Genomic DNA, 15,972 nt, shown 5'->3' with positions numbered 1-15,972 from the left:
TGACCCGCAGGTATGGAATACTGTTTTTATGGTTGAGGAGATTTTGAGGAACTGCTCAACAAAAAGGCTGATTGAATGGGGCTTTACATGGGCATAGAGGACCTCATTCAGAGTTGGTCGTAAGCGGCCGCTCGGTCGTACCCAGCGATGTTCGCAAAACAGCGCATGCATAAGTTTCGCGATCCGCGTGCACAAACTAGCTGTTGCGATCTGAAAGTTTCCTTTCCTTCAACTTGGCCAGGTCGTTAGTTTGAGTGACAGGATGAGGCATTTGTGGGTGGTAACAGGGGAAGGTGCTTGTGAACGGGGGAGTGGAGATCCGAACGCAGGCGTGCCTGACTATGCAAACGGCGTTTTATGGGAGTGCATAATTAACCAAATAGTGTCATGGCACATGTGACATGTAAGGTTTTTACACTGACTTGATCGTAGTGCTTAAGAGAGGGTATGGTCAACCTTAAGCTCTACGACCAGCTCCGATGGTTCCCGATGGTCTCGATTAATCCTTATATGCCCGGAGATGATGTGTATTGCGAACGAGAAGGGGGCGTGTTTTTAATGTTACGGCCGCATCCTCCCCTCGCTTGTCCAGCTAACGATCCCATCTTAACGACGCAACTTGCGAGCGCTTCATTTGCATATCCGGCCCCTTTTCCCTTACGACCGAGCGGCCGCAACGACCGACTCTGAATGAGGTCCACAGTGCAAGTCATCAGTGGCCCAGCACCCCCAGGTGGGAAATACAGACTGGGCACTGAGAATAGGCATGTGGTGGGGGCATGTGCACTTGTGTAGGGAGCATTCATGTCTGCTGTTGCTATTTACACATGGTCTAGGTTTTTTTTGTTTGCTGCTTGTTAACTACCACTACTTGTTTTGAGCAAGAAAATTCCGCGTACAATTTTTAGTAAATGTCTGTGTTGTATTGTTTTCTATTGAACGTACTTGCGAGTTAGTTTGATTAGTTATTGCTGATACATTACTAATTTGCAAAACATTTGTAAACAGAAATAACTGCTGTGTTTGTGCCGCTGCTCTGTTGGTTGCTTAGTTTAGCCAGCCAGCCTTTTGCCTATGTTGGTGAACAATATTGTAAGCTGTGAAGTGGTCAACATTGACTATCCTATCCATTGCGTATGCGGAAAAAAAAGAACGGGGAAAGAACACACACAATGAAATCTTGCGCATGTTCAGAAAAAACATCATTGCTAGGGGCTGCATCAGCTGTAGCCCCTAGAAGCCGAATAAGGCTGCTATAATAAAAGCAGAATAGGCTTCCCATTGGAAGCGCTCTCTCTGCTAATGGCAGTCCGGACTAGCAGTCTCAGGGAGGTGAAACACAGTCGGAAGTGTAATTAGTAGAAAGCTCTTCCAATGGGAAACCATTGCTATTTCACGTAGCAGTTGGGACTGGGGGTTCACAGGGGAGTGGTGGATTTTTAATGGGGGGGGGGGCATCTTGGGTAAAATCCACCACTGATTACAACCACTCTATTAATATTTGTAAGCCATTTTCTTACTACTCCAATAAAGGGGCGGATTCAATTAGCCGCGAAAAGCCGAGATCTGCAAAAAGCCTGATGTTTTCACCTCATTCACGTGTTTTGAGGCAACATTTTTGCCTGCTTACTCATTGCGCGCACACGCTGTTTGTCCTATTAAAATGTAAAACAGGCAAAAACGCATATTGGCGAATGCAGCGAATAGCGGAACTGGCGAAAAGGTCAGTTTTTGTGGGGGAAATCAGTCTGTACCCCCAATAAAGCCTAACTCACCCGGGGAATCAATATAAAAGTATATTAATAACCCTAATAAAAGTAATAATTGAGTCAAAGGGCTGTTATATGCATATTTGTATAAGTGTGGAAAATTGATGGAAAGCATTCTTTTTGGGGGAAATATAATTGCTGTAGTTAAATTGGGGGTACATTAAAATGGGTGCTAGTATATTTTGGTGTCTATAAAGTGCAGATTTAAAAAAATGTTAAAAATACACCTGCTGCAGCCTCCTGCAATCCTAAAAATACCTGTCCCATCCATACAGCCCCCCAAACACCTGTCCCATCCATACAGCCCCCCAAACACCTGTCCCATCCATACAGCCCCCCAAACACCTGTCCCATCCATACAGCCCCCCAAACACCTGTCCCATCCATACAGCCCCCCAAACACCTGTCCCATCCATACAGCCCCCCAAACACCTGTCCCATCCATACAGCCCCCCAAACACCTGTCCCATCCATACAGCCCCCCAAACACCTGTCCCATCCATACAGCCCCCCAAACACCTGTCCCATCCATACAGCCCCCCAAAATACCTGTCCCAGTACTTTAGACCCATTTTCCAACACTTTTTAAATTTTTGCCCCAAATGTAACATGTCTTTTTTTGGACGTGAATTAAGATAATTTATTATATAGTTTTTTCCTAATTAATCATCTGGGGGTGTCCAAAAGATTCTGAACCAAGGCCCTGATTCAGAGCCGGACGCTATTTGTGCTCGCTCGTTCAGAAAAAAGGGGTGGCTATTCAAATGAACCGTTCGCTCTTTGCGGTCTGTTCACGCCTCTAGGTCTGAACGAGCGAACTAAACTTGCGGTCGTTTTTTGGATAACTACGCCCCCTGGCCGCTCGCATCCTACGTCATGTCCGCTATTTATTAGATTAATCGAGTACATCGACCAGTGTATGAACTGCTCGCTATTCTTGTGGTTGGTTTTTCCTACCACAATCTTGCGAGCAGTTCTGACTATAAAATAACCCAGTGACGTGGTCAATGACGCTGCTGTATTAATTATGCACACCCATAAAACGCCCGTTTTGACCTTTAAGCACGCCTGCGTTCTGATCTCCACTCCCCGTTTTCAAGCACCTTCCCCTGTTACCACCCACATACGCCTCCTCATGTCACTCATATTAGCAGGCATTCGCTATTTAGTGAACAAACGATTTTCGGCCGCACTGACTGGTTCGCGCATGCGTATTACGATCCGTACGCATGCGCAGTTGTGCAAACATCGCTCGGAACGAACGAGCGGCCGCTTACGAGCGGCTCTGAATCAGGCCCCAAGTCCCAACATTTGTACCCCAAAATAGGGATTTTGCACTTCTTTTCTCTTGCCTTTTGGTGGAGAAACTTTTTCGCCTGTTTTTGCCTATGGAGTTTTCGCCTAGGCAAAAATGTCCTGGAATTGATTAGAGCGATACTTCGGAAACAGGCGTAAACCGAGCATCGGCGAACACTTATCGCCGATCGCGGCTTTTCGCTCCTAATTGAATGCGGCCCAAAGACACAAAAATTAATTTCTGGCATTAGATTTGCGGGTATACTCTTTTTTACGCAATCACATCGCACACATTTTATATTCCATCAGACTCCTCCACATGCCCTTTTATATACCAGAACCCCTATGGTCCCCATGTTTCTGTTTGCAAAAGCAGTCCCCATAGCTATGGATACTTTCCTGAGTTTGGCTATAGGTTACATTATCATATATTGAGGTCTATGTACTAGTCCTTAGAAAAAGATAAAGTGAATGGAGATAAAGTACCAACCAATCAGCTCCTACCTGTCACTTTACAGGCTGTGTTTGAAAAATAACAGGAGCTGATTGGTTGGTATTTTATCTCAATCAACGTTCTCTCCCTCCAAGGCTTAGTACATAGACCCCATTGTTAGGAGAGGGATCCAAAGGATCACACTTCCACGTGCGAGGCTCAATGGCTGCACAGTTACTCCTCCCTGAAAAGTAATTTCTTATTGCCGCTTTACAGTATGTGGCAAAATAAATTATAGTTATCAGAGCAAAATTGCTGAGGATCATACATGGGCGCCTTAGTCTGAATGGCTGACTAACAAGACTGTTCACTATGCTTTATAGCAAATGTAAATAGTATACAATGCCAAAGAGTTATTTTAGAGCATGTGAATGTTATACAAAGTGTTCTATTATTAGAAAAACCTGTATATTAGTTTAGTCGCTATTTAAACAACTACAAAATAAGAGCATGCTTTGTAGGGCAGCACAGATGGTGTAATGGTTAGCAGCCCTAACCGTGTGTAATAATACAGGCCTTACTGTGTGGAGTTTGTATCTTCTCCCTGTGCTTGCGTAGGTTTCCGCCCACACTTTAAAAAATATACTGGTAGATTAATTGGCTCCCAACAAAAATTTACCCTAGTGTGTAAGTATGTGCCTGTACATGTGGTAGGGAATATAGATTGTAAGCTCCACTGGGGCAGGGACTGATGTGAACAGATATATATTCTCTGTAAAGCGCTACGGAATATGTGTGCATTATATAAATAACTGGTACTAAATAATAAATAAATACATCTAAGTGATGAGCTATCTATAAGCCTGACAGTCGACTTTTATAAGCTTATGGAGATAAATATATATATATATATATATATATATATATATATGTATATATATACAGTCAGGCGCATAAATATTGGGACATTGACAGAATTTTCATATTTTGCCCTCTATTCACCACCACAATGGCTTTGAAATGAAACAAACAAGATGTGCTTTAACTGCAGACTTTCAGATTTAATTTGAGGGTAATTACATCCAAATCAGGTGAACGGTGTAGGAATTACAACAGTTTCTATATGTGCCTCCCACTTTTTAAGGGGCCAAAAGTAATGGGACAAACTAAACAATTCTAAATCTAACTTTCAATTTTTAATACTTTGTTGCAAATCCTTTGCAGGCAATTACAGCCTGAAGTTCTGGAACGCATAGACATCACCAGACGCTGGGTTTCATCCCTGGTGATGCTCTGCCAGGCCTCTACTGCAAATGTCTTCAGTTCCTGCTTGTTCTTGGGGCATTTTTCCTTCAGTTTTGTCTTCATCAAGTGAAATGCATGCTCAATCGGATTCAGGTCAGGGGATTGACTTGGCCATTGCATTATATTCCACTTTTTAGCCTTAAAAAACTCTTTGGTTGCTTTTGCAGTATGCTTCGGGTCATTGTCCATCTGCACTGTGAAGCGCCGTCCAATGAGTTCTGAAGCATTTGACTGAATATGAGCATATAATATTGCCCGAAACACTTCAGAATTCATTCTGCTGCTTTTGTCAGCAGTCACATCATCAATAAGGGAAGGGAACCAGTTCCATTGGCAGCCACACATGCCCACACCATGACACTACCACCACCATGCTTCACTGATGAGGTGGTATGTTTTGGATCATGAGCAGTTCCTTTCTTTCTCCATACTCTTCTCTTCCCATCACTATTGTACAAGTTGATCTTTGTCTCTCATCTGTCCATAGGATGTTGTTCCAGAACTGTAATGGCTTTTTTAGATGTTGTTTTGCAAACTCTAATCTGATCTTCCTGTTTTTGTGGTTCACCAATGGTTTACATCTTGTGGTGAACCCTCTATATTCACTCTTGTGAAGTCTTCTCTTGATTGTTGACTTTGACACATATACACCTACCTCCTGGAGAGTGTTCTTGATTTGGCCAACTGTTGTGAAGGGGTTTTTCTTCACCAGGGAAACAATTCTTCTGTCATCCACCACAGTTGTTTTCCGTGGTCTTCCGGGTCTTTTGGAGTTGCTGAGCTCTCCAGTGCGTTCTTTCTTTTTAAGAATGTTCCAAACAGTTGATTTGGCCACACCTAATGTTTTTGCTATCTCTCTGATGAGTTTGTTTTGATTTTTCAGCCTAATGATGGCTTGCTTCACTGATAGTGACAGCTCTTTGGATCTCATATTGAGAGTCGACAGCAACTGATTCCAAATGCAAATGTCACACCTAGAATCAACTCCAGACCTTTTACCTGCTTAATTGATAATGAAATAACGAGGGAATAGCCCACACCTGTCCATGAAATAGCTTTTGAGTTGATAGTCCCATTACTTTTGGCCCCTTAAAAAGTGGGAGGCACATATAGAAACCGCTGTATTTCCTACACCGTTCACCTGATTTGGATGTAATTACCCTCAAATTAAATCTGATAGACTGCAGTTAAAGCACATCTTGTTTGTTTCATTTCAAAGCCATTGTGGTGGTGAATAGAGGCCAAAATATGAAAATTCTGTCAATGTCCCAATATTTATGCACCTGACTGTATATATATATAGAAACATAATCATTTGTCTTTTCTGAACATCTGCTCCAAAGATATAATTTTCTCCTGTTTTGAACCTATGGAAAGTATCTGATATTTATCAAACGATGCACCTAATTGTTTGACTAGGTAGTGTAGTGAGAGGAGTTGTCTCACCTGAATTGCCCACATTCTGGTGGAATCAGCTCCCTCCAAGTGAGGCTGGAGTGAAACCTGTGCACTCTGCATTAGCAGTGGAGGTGTGGATTTCCAGGTTTTCACATTTACACATTAGAAAGCCTATACTGATTTGTCCTCTGCTGATGCGGAGAAATATGACCTAGTCAAAAGTGCTATTCTGGCCAGGTCAGATCTGGCTCTTTCTGGGAAGGCGCAGCGCTTCCACGAATTAGCCCTACTATCAGGGGTCCTTATTCGGAAGCAGGTGGCAGAACTCGCCAGACAGGGGCAGAGTTGGCTCCAGCCAGAAGACCGTACTGCCGCTCAGATTGTAGAGACGGTGTTTGTTGACCAGTGTATAAGAACCCTGGGGCGGAATATGCAGCTCTGGGTCATACACGCTGATACTCAGAATTTAGAGGAATTAATTACAGTATTGGAGCGGTATGAGACTGCAGGAATTATGACAAAAATGCCAGAAAAGAAACCAGGGAATGGGCAACCCATTAAGATGGCACCCCATTGGCCTGGGACCCCGACTGTCACCCCTCCTCAAGGAAACACCACTGGAGATGCCAGGATCCTTTGCTATGATTGCAGAGGTGTTGTGCCCATTACGGATGTTGCCATGGATGTGCTGCATACCGACACTCCTCAGGTTCCTAGAGGCCGCTCTAGTTTGCCTGGCCCTATAGAAGTTCCGCTGGCGGACACCTTCACAGCAAAACAGCGAAAAGGAGCGAAAGTTTTAGTTTGCAATAATCAGGATGTGTTTTCTTCCCTGCCAGGATGCACTGCCTTAATAGAGCACAAGATAAATACACCTGGAGGAGTGGTGTAAAGCAGTGACCATATCATATTCCTGAGGCACGGCGACAAGCTATCCAGCAAGAAGAAAGTCCAGTCCCTGTACTTCTCACTAGACCGCTCAGATGTCACAATGGTTCTTGGAGGGATATGTTGTCCATGGAGTGGCGGGGAAAAGTACAACCCAGCGTCCGTAAGAAACGAAGACTATATGTCCCTGTGTCAGAGTGTGCCACATTCAGGGAAAATAAAGTATATACGCCAGAGAAGGGTAAAATTAAGTACTGTACCAGCCAGGTAGTCGACACAGAAACATGGACGTCTTCTCTAGAGGAAGTAAGATGACTAAAGGGTGTCGGCCATCACCAAGGAATATGTGCGCTTCCCCAAGCTTGGAAAAGTGAAAAGAGGGGATGTGTGGTGAGAAGGGTTGTCTCTTATCTGAATTGCCCATGTTCTGGTGGAATCAGCTCCCTCCAAGGTAGGTTGGAGTGAAACCTGTGCGTTCTGCATTAGCAGTGGAGGTGTGGAATTCCAGGTTTTCACATTTACACAGAACCAGCTGGAATAATCACTGGAGCACAGGAAGGGTTTAAACTCCCACACACCTGATGCTCCTTGCTCCTGATGCCGGACAATCTGGCCAGGCGATAGGCCGGGGGTGGTGGTTAACATTAGGGTGCCAGGACCAGGAAGGTCCACAGATTTTGTAACTACTACCTGTTAAGCACAAGGAGTGCTGGAACATTTACTTTTATATTTGTTTGCTTATTTTCTGTTATGTGCCTGTGTGCACACCCCACATTTTGAAAGAGAGAAAAAAGCATTAAAAGAAGGAAAAAGTGAAGCTGAAGAAAATTTATCAATTATTGTTTAAAATATATCTTTAATTATTCACATTTAAAAAGAAATAGATAATTATGCCCGGTATAAATGGTCAAAGAAAAAGTGGGGTGGGGGGAAAAACACAAACGAGTATCATCAACACAGCATTAACATTCAGATATATGTCAGTATGATATATCTGATAAGCTTTATCTACGCCAAACAACAACAAATATATTCAATTATATATTTTTTTCTCAATTAGTTGTTAATGGCAACTGGTAATAAAGATAACAAATTCATCTTAGGACATATTTACAATAATTTATCAACAATTTAAACAGCACTTATAAATGATGTTTCGAAAGATATCTCAGTCACGTGCACGCAATAAATTTAAGAGATTACCATATGTAAATGTATAGTCCTGCATCATTAATTGCAATCTGAATATACCAGAAACACTTGAGTATAATTGATAATAGATGGTATGGCATACGTAGCAAACATAGAAAATTATTATAAATTAATACAGTGACCATGAAGGATCAACCTTCATGTGTGCTGAAACAAAGGCGAAAATAAGACACAACATATATAACATGACATAGTGACATAATACATATAATAATTATTAAAAAGGTATTCACCAAAATCCAAAAAAATCAATCAATTTATCTCAATGGATATAATGGTAATCAGAGGCGTCCCTCTGTTATACCTTGGAGAGTGTACAGTAAAAATATATCTAAATAGTGATGAAAATTATAGGTCAGATTCTGCTGTTCCACGTCTTATGCATATAGAGGACGTGGAATGAGTTTCAATGTATCATGGCACAATAGGAACAGCGCAGTCCGCCACTGCTTAGTGCCAGAAAGATAATGAAATCCCTGTTGCTCTAGGCAGCACAGGGAATCACATTCAGTGGCAGCTAATGAGAGAGCAGAGAAGAATAAAGGCACACATACCTGTCTGGAATACTCTCCAAGTGGATAAATGGTGTGGGGGTCCTGAGTGCACACTGGGATCCCCCCAGCTGACGAGCCGAGGAGCGTTTCTCCGGAGATAGGCTTTATCAAGGACACTATATATCTATATACTCTAGGGAGCACCCCCTGATTTCATGTATGCCTGTTCTGGTATTTGTTTATACTGTACATACTCCTGTGCAGTTGTGTGTCCCATTTCCCTTTTTCTCTCTCATACACAATGTGCCTGTGTGTATCCAGGCCTATGCTCATGTATGCTAAGGTGCAGTGTTTGCTGCCATTGAAATACACTGTTTCACCGAGTACCTGCATGTCTGGAGTCCTCATTTCAATATTTGATGTTAAATTAGCTTTGCTAAAAAGTCTAAAAAGGAAAGGAGGTGTTACCCTTAGCAACCAATCAGATTCTCGCTATAATTTCTTACAATGTACTATATAAATGGGACCTAGAATCTGATTGGCTTTTCCTTTCTAAGGCCGGTACACACTAGATGATGTATAGTGTGTACTGACCTCATTAGCTATGGCACCCAGCGGGATGCCGGCATCGGCAGGTGCATACACAAGATTTGCTGCTCTTTGCGGATTTCCTGTGTGAGCTAAAGCCATCTTCAGAAGGCATTAGCCCATTACTTGCAATGGAGCTGCCCTGCCGGAGAGATATCTTGCGATCCTGCTCCGGGGGGCTGCAGGAGGTCTCGCAGCGCATCATGAGGTTTTCCGCACTGCACATGCGCAGCTGCGTGGGATAAGGCCATCAGTTTTCTATGGGTATGGTATCTATCAATATTTGCTTTTCTTTGCGGATCTTGCCTGCATGAGCTAACGCCATCAAGGCGTTAGTCCATTACCTGCAATAGAGCTGTCCTGGCTATAAGGGATCTTACGATCCTGCTCCGGTTGGCTTCAGAAGATCTTGCAGAGGATCACAGGGTTTTTCCGCACTGCCCATGCATAGTCTGTAGGTAGAAGTAAAGTGTTACATACCAGTGAAAAAAGAATCATCCTTATTGCTGCAATATACGGCGACAAGGATTCTTAATATTCTGGGGCAGACCGCATACTTTAATAAACATTCCTCTTAAAGTGGAAATGGGCTTGTACTGTAGCTCTGCAGCAGAAGCATGGATGGACTGGTTCTTCCTGTAATGAGAGTTAAAAGTTAGATTGCCTCTTGGCAGACCTGGGACCTAGTTGCTAAATGTAGGGAAGGACAGGCATGACAAATTTGCTACACCTCAAAGACAGTGCAGCACTTTGGCAGAAACACAACAACCTAGAGGCTTTAACCTTGTGAACCGATAGGAAGCTATTGGTCCATATAGTCAAATTCCACTGCCCGTAATGCAGCTCAGGGGGCTGTGGAACAATGATGGAACCATCCCTGGGTACTTAAGGGAAGAGTGGGTTTTTTAACTTGTGTCATCCCCTTCACCCCTATACTATTTAGCTACAAAACTATGTCTGAAACAGTTAGGCATAGCAATGTGTCAAAATGAGCCTCCTTATTCATATTATGCATACACAGGTGCACACCAACCTTCAGATTTGTAAAGCTTAAATCAATAATGAGAGTAAGGGAACCGTGTCTTTATTTTGTATGTATTATAGTTGAGTTGCACAGATATAATTTCATCATAAATCTAGTAGGTGTTATATGCTGAGAATTCACTGTAGGTCATTAGGTCCTTTTTAAGTAACAGTATCAGGTTTTCTAACAGTAAAGGTAAAGAGGCTGAGGCTTGGTTGGACAGCATTCCTGGACGATTAGTATCTATCCATCAGCTTGCTGGAATCTTCAGTGTGTCAAGGTCAGATAGAATAAAGATGTGAATAACAAAATCCCAAATTCAGAATGTTATATCATTATATGAGAATCAATGTAAGTGTTATGATGATATATCCCCTGTTGTATATCAGTGAAGAATAATTTGGATATTAATAAAAAAAATAATTGTCATTTGCTAGACACGGAGAATATACGAGTATTTGCCTTTGGAGGTGCTGTTATTACTGACATCAGAGAAGTTTCCCTTTGCCCTGAGGTCGTCCTGTGCTGACATTTGGCAAGTCTGTGCAAAGGCTAAAATAAGTCCATCTTCCAATTTTGCAAGCTGTAAAAATTTAGCAGGACAGGGTAATAACAATTAAAACCTACATGCTGGGTAATGACCACCCAAGCCCTGCAATCCTCTTTGCCTATACTTCTGCTGGTCACATTTATGTTGAGCTCCATTGGTAGAGTAACACTGACTTCAGGGCTCTAAATACTTAGGTAGTTTTCTACTGTCAGATGTTGACTAGTCAGACTTGTAAAGCCAGGTATGCTGTGAATATACTATATCAGTTTATAGCAAACTCAGATTAAAAGCTCATTTCTTTCTTAAATAATAAACAATGACCATGTTGAACAAAAATATAATTTTTCTGTAATAAAGCCACAAAATAATTATATAGTAATCCTCCGGTTTAAGCTTTTTCGATTAGAGGGGTTTTTTTTATATAAAGTTATTTTTATTTTATACCGCTTAAAAAAATAAAATGATGTTAAGCTAATTTTTGCTTTGAATGAACATGAATACTATTGGAGAAGGATTACATTTTATCTGTGAATCAGCTATTAATATGGTTGGAGACAAAAGATATCTTACAGTATATGAAGCAGACAGTTTATGGCATGAGAGCAGTAGAAGCTAATGCTGTCAATTCTGGTTACCTTCGGAAAGCCGCCATCGAATGGTGAAAACACTATCATCGAAAGGAAAATATTGATGGTAGTAAATCATCGGAATCCAATATCCATCCCTACTGTAAAACAGTCATGTCTGTGTGCCTCTTGCACAAGAAGTATGGCCTGTACATGTGTCTGTGTTTCTCTGGCACAGGCCACCCAAAAGTCTAGTTACGGCTCTGCCTAGGAAGGTGGAACTGTGGTGGGAAAGGGGGGGTCCAACACAGGCTGAGTACAGTAAAAATCTGTACACTTAATTGCAAATAGAGCCAGGACTGCATGGATGCTCATATGTGCCAGTTAGGAGTAAAGATGAGCAGTTCGGTTTTATTTGGTTTTACTCTGTTATGATCAGATCTCAAAAACATCATCATATCGGCTATCCGGCTTTCACGTGTTTTGGATAGCCAATAAGATAAATCACAAACAAATCCAAACAAGCACTGATTTTGAGAAAAGATTCAAGTAAAAACGAACCACTCATCTCTTTGTTAGGAGCTGTATCAACTGCGGTTGCCTGAAAACAGCTGATGGATCGTGCATATATTATATGATTTTGCACAAGCATATTATAAAAATATTTTCTACATTTTTTTATTTTGCTAGTTTCCTTTGTATGCAAGAAGTCTTGGATCTGCTGTATTATAGATGCATTTTTCCCACAAAATATTTTATTTGTCAACAAAACACCAGTAAAATTACAGCAAAGTACATCAGGATGTGCGAGTGGACAATAATAAACTCACATCCAAATAGGAAAATAACAGGTAATACATCAACATTATAGAGACAATAAAATAATAAAAAAAAGAAACAAAAAAATATGAAGTATAAACTTTTCATGTGCTTATGACCTTGTTGGAAGTATGTATGTATATAAACCTGGCACATATACTACTGGTACAGATCTTGTGATGCTTATGCCTCAGCCTTTGCATGTAAATAGTAAATACGGTATTTTTATATATGGCTTTTTAGAGATTCATTTATTGAATATGTAAAGTAACTACGGGAAAAATAGTCATTTCAGCATTCGTCCCATAGCTTTAATTTTATGTTATTTTCCATTATGGTTATTTTTCAGAATTAGATAAATTGCAGAAAATTACTCTGAAATACATAATAGATGCCAACATCATGGAGGTCTGGGGGACATGGTGCAGTAAGGTAGACAGTGCAGTAGAAATGGCACCAAGATTGCTTCACAATGGACTGACCACCACTATACTCAACTGTGATTCCCAGAATTGTAGAGTGGGGGGCGGAGCAACAACAACGCAAATTAGCACAAATTGAATCATCAAACCGCACGGACTGAACCACTTTGATCAGGAAGCGGGCGGGAGCGAGGGCTCAGGTAAAATGACTTTTCTAGGAATCTGGGAGAGCCGTCCGAGATTCGGGAGTCTCCTGGAGAGTAGGCAAGTATGAAATACATTCACATAGTCCTAAATATAATGAAATACTGTACTTGCCAATTCTCCCTGATTGCTACTATGTCAGGGAGTCTGCCTGACAATCACCCTGACTCCCTGAAGAGTATAGCAATCTCCTTGATTGCACCTTACCCTCATTATGTAACTGTTATATACTTAATAAAACAGAGCTATAAACATTCAAATGGTATAATCAGCGCCAAATCCCTGCATTGTTTATAAGGCAAAATGATCCCTATGGCTACATGAATTTTCATATAAGGTTTCTCTTGGTCACGTGTTTTTATCAACAAATATATCTTACTAACTGCTTTGGGACTCGTTTACCTTTGGATGTAAAGATGGGTACACATTAGACGATATACGTACCCAGCGATGCGACAGGATCGACATATCAGGTGGCCGGTACACATTAGACGATCCGGTGCCCGACCACCTGATATGTTGGCACCAACAGCATCCCTCTGCATGGGGTCGTCAGTCGCATTGTCAGATTGAGCTGCATTTAGGACCGACCTGATGATGCGACTGACAACCAAACGGGAGCGTGTATGGCCCAACGTAGTGGGTACACATTAGGCGTTTTTAGGCGAAATATTGCTATTGTGTACCCAGCTTCATAGGCAAACGCAGGGGGGGGTTCTGTCTACCTGGAAACCCCCCTCCCCAGTCCCACACCATAACAATAGAAATAGTAGATTGTTACTAGTGCTGCATGTTCTCAGTATCACAAATGAAATAATTAGCACCCCCTGTGGATCTTTTAACATGTATCAGCTAGTAATAAATAACTTGTGCACCAACTAGAAGATCTGGAAAACATGCACTGCTAGAGAAGCACTGTTATAGAGCCCAATATGTACATATATGTCCAGGGCAGTGCTAGGTTCTTCTGCTGCTCCTCCAGGATTCCAGACTTGCTCCAATAGTCTTGAAGGTGCCCACATCTAAAATAAATACATTCAGCTCAGGCAAGATGGCCTACTGGCGCATCTAATGGCTTACTGTGATCACTGGTCCTGCATATGCTGGAATTAATACACTTTGTATGACACTTATTAAAGCTGGTTAAGTACTAATTCTGCCCTCTTCATTGACTGGCCGCACTCGCTCTAAAATTAAGCATTTGGAAACCCCCATCTGGAAATCCTGCGTTTGCCACAGAGTTTTAGTACATTTTATGGCACGCCTCTCAGATGCAGCACACATCCACTTTACCACCGCGCTCATAGGTGTTGCTCTCACTGTCTCACTGAAATGCTATTTCAAAAGTAGGGAAGTGTGTATAAGGATAACAAATATGTACTATTTATTTAAACTGTGAGAAACTATTAGGAGAGTTCATACTCCGGTAAGTCTCCCCTATTTTTATTTGTAAACAATGCATTGCTGGAATGGATCTTATAGTACTGCATTAGGAGCTATCTGATCCAGCTAACCTTACCAAAGACCACGCCTGCCACATGCTGAGAGCCAGCACTCTAATTTAGGCCCGTATTCAATTAATTTCGCACCCACAATACTTTTTCGCATACAGAACTTTTTGCCTACATCACGTATTTTAGCCGTGGAAACTTATTGCATGCGTCTTCAATTCCAAAAGATGCGAAAACGCAACCCGACGAATGCAAAACAGGCGAAAAGTGCTGTCAGAATAGGGAAAATCAGCCTGACACCCCCTAGAAGATGCACTCAATGTACATGCCCCCAAATAGCCCTAATAAAGCTATTTGGGGTACTTAAGGTGTGTCAATATCTTCTAATTAGCGTCTTTGGACATGTGGTGAAGAAATAGTATTAAGCAGTCCTGTCAAATTTGGGGTACTTGAAAATGGGTGCAGGCATGGTTTAAAGTCGCTAAAGTAAAGTTTTAAAAAATAAAAAAAAAGCACCTGAAGCAACCACCTGCAATAAAAAAACACCTCACCCATACTTGCAGACCTCCCAAAAGTCTATTTCGCTACTTTTTAAGTTTGTACCCCCACTTTGTACTTTTTCACCCCCATTTTCAAAGTGCTTTTTTGGGTGTTTCTCTCTTTTTTTTAGTTTCTTTTTATGCAGTTATCCTTTGGGGGGCTGTCCCAAGGGTGCCGAGTGGTTTCCCCACCTTTGCACTCCAAAATAGCGATCTTGCACTTTTTTTCTCCACCTATTCAGAGGCAAATCTTTTTCGCCTACTACATTGCATTGCGTTTTCGCGTACGCGAAAAGTGTTTGCAATTGAATATGGAGATAAGTTTCCATCTGGCGAAAAGTTGCAATCGGCGATACTTTTCGTGGATTAGGACTTTTCGCGGCTAATTGAATATGGCCCTTAGTCAGAAACAGAATTACAGTATGTGGTCATCCCCCTCTTATGCATTTTTAATCTTCTCATAACAAAGCTGGAATCTAACACAATGTTTTTCACTTTCTTGTGACATGTTTACAAGGAACCTCTTGCATCCCTGACTGTTATTACCCAACCCCCTTTTTATTACTGTTTTGTTCTCAAAGAGCAACAGAATTTGCTGGCACTATATATATATATATATATATATATATATATATATATATACTTTTTAGTCAATTCCGCACTCACTTTAGAAAGATAAATGCTGGGGTGCAACATCAGATTGTGGTTCAGGTAAATCCAAGAAACCACAGATAAATAGAGAGTTTTGTAGGGGTGCACTCACCAGACTTCAAACAGGAGTTCAAAAGATCAGCTTTATTCCAAACAACGCTATTCCTACGTTTCGGCATGGGCAGGTAAAACTGTTGCTCGGTGCTGCGTGCCAAATTTCAGGGCAAAACCTTAAAAAAATCAGGATTTGGGAGTAATCTAAACTTCCAACTGTCAGTTTTTTCTGACACTCAGTTAGGACCACTTTTTTGCTGTTCTCTATGGGGATTATGGGAAGGCATAAGTCAGGGTAGGGGGCGAATT

Source organism: Taudactylus pleione, unplaced genomic scaffold, assembly GCF_031769625.1.
Source record: "Taudactylus pleione unplaced genomic scaffold, aTauple2 ptg000282l, whole genome shotgun sequence".
Taxonomy (NCBI): Eukaryota; Metazoa; Chordata; class Amphibia; order Anura; family Myobatrachidae; genus Taudactylus; species Taudactylus pleione.
Note: the sequence above shows the minus strand (reverse complement) of the source record.